This window comes from Molossus molossus, unplaced genomic scaffold, assembly GCF_014108415.1.
Source record: "Molossus molossus isolate mMolMol1 unplaced genomic scaffold, mMolMol1.p scaffold_m16_p_19, whole genome shotgun sequence".
Taxonomy (NCBI): Eukaryota; Metazoa; Chordata; class Mammalia; order Chiroptera; family Molossidae; genus Molossus; species Molossus molossus.
In genome coordinates this window covers 52,438,300-52,440,343 of record NW_023425354.1, presented here as the reverse complement: position 1 = coordinate 52,440,343, position 2,044 = coordinate 52,438,300, and the positions used below count along the sequence as shown (strand labels likewise).

The following is a 2,044-nucleotide window of genomic DNA, read 5'->3' as shown; positions in this document are numbered from 1 at the left end:
TCTACTGTTGCTTCAAATAATTGAATGCTACCTAGCTATAAATTCACTGAGAAATTTATTCTCTACAGATATAGGTAGGTTTCTGTTATCCAAATGCAAATCTAACTAGGTTTGGAATCCTACAAGTAAAATCTTTAGCTAAATGATAACTTTTCCAATATTTTTTCAATTTTGCAAACCTAGACATATAATGAATATCCTTGTCTGTGCAAAGCATAAGGCCAAATTGTGAAGTGGACATAGGAACACCTCACTACCTGCTCCCCTCCCCCACTGGGGGCATCTGGGTCTGCCATTCTTTGATGAAGAGCAGCAATCCGTTTTCTTCAGAGGTTCTTCAAAAACAGTAGCATTGATGCCTGAATTTGCATCTTTAAACACCTAGATCGGTGTTTGGGAGCTTCTGGGACCATAACTGTAACCTGGCCTTCCATAATGGCTTTTTCACTCTCTCTTACAAAGCATGACACAGTCAGGCCACACAGCCCAGCCAGGGCAGCACTGGTCTTGGCACCGCAGGCCTGGGTCTAGTGATCCTCCATTACAATGCCCCCCTTCAGCCTTTTCATTTCTGCTTCATTTCATTCACAACCACTTCTCCAACCTATGAAACGTCTGGGACAGTCAATTTCCTAGGAAAGAAATGCACAGCCTGGCCCTGGCCTTTTAGTACCCAGGAAAGCTGAAGTAAGTCCATGGATCAAACTCCATACACAGTTGTCTTTCCAAACTTGGTATGCTTTGCAAAATCTTCATGTAATTGCAAAGGATTAACATCCCCCGTTAGTTCTGAGAAGACAGCCACATCCCTCTGTGTGCAGGCCCTGCGAGTCCAGCCCGGTCTCCAGCTTGTGCCAAAAGTGCTGTCTGCTGAGCACTGGCTGGTTCAGGCAGAGTCTCCTCTGAAGCCCACCCCATCAAAGACGATGGCTGGAGAATACTGGGAACATCTTCAGCACCCTCACTTCCATCACCAGGAGCTCTTAGCCTGCTTCAGTCTTCAAACATTGTGCTGGCACCAAAAAGTATTTTTGAGAGCAGAGGAATGTTTCTGCAACTGAAGACTATTCAATCAAATACTACTACCAGATAATGTAAGAAGATAAGGGGAAGCCTGAATCACCTGAAAACAAATTGCCTGCCTTTATAGGATCCTAACAGGTCAAAAAGCTCCAACGTTTGACAAGATTGCTACATGTTCTCAACGTGGCTATCAAGGTCTTCTCTTCACAGGTCAGGATGCCCAAGGTAAGCCAGCATCAACCTCCCCAAGCAGGTCCTTTAGGGCTAAAATAAACAGCTGTTTGAATTGTGCAGCATTCAATCCAACACCATGATCTGGAAATTCCAGGCAGACTTTTGTGTAGTGGTGCTCAGAGGGGTTTTTGTAAACTATTCTTTCATATGCACAGTGGGGACTGGCACCTTTCCCAATGCTGATGACACCTGGTGCTGGGTGCATGCACCCTGTGCATGTGGCCCCTCCCACTCAGTCCTCACAGCTACCTGCCACCTTCTGCCTCCGTGACCATGTGACAGGAAGGTTCACGTTGGAGGGAGCAGAGGTACCTCCAGCAGCCATCACCCCTACCTCTGGAAAATGTAATTTTTCAATATCTTTTCTCAAAACTTCAATAATAATCCTTGTGTTCTTTATTATAGTCAGTTATAAGAAAAAGAGACAGAAAAGAAGGGACATGTAAAGAATATAACACAAAGGAACACTTTACGAGATGTTAACAATAATACCTGATGTGGTTGGGCCAGACACGATGGTAGGCACTTCACAGAGATTTGCTCTTTTATTTCTCCACCCAAAAATTTCTCTGTGATTCAGGACATGAGAAATGAAGAAACAAGGGCACATTAGATAATACAGACATTTAATAATTTGCCTTCAGTGGCACAGTGTGGAGTTGGGGGATTAGAAGATGAACGTTTTGTAACCTTGTGTTAAGCTCTCTCAACCTTGTGTTAATGCATCCTCGGAATCCTGGCCTGGGGGAAACCTGGCCCGCCCAGGTGTATTGGATGCTTCATTTGC

The 2,044-nt window shown here is 44.5% G+C and overlaps 1 pseudogene; it reads right to left on the bottom strand.

The window, feature by feature from the left end:
* Positions 1 to 326: 326 nt before the first annotated feature.
* On the bottom strand, positions 327 to 950 carry LOC118634901 (annotated as a pseudogene).
* Positions 951 to 2,044: the final 1,094 nt, after the last annotated feature.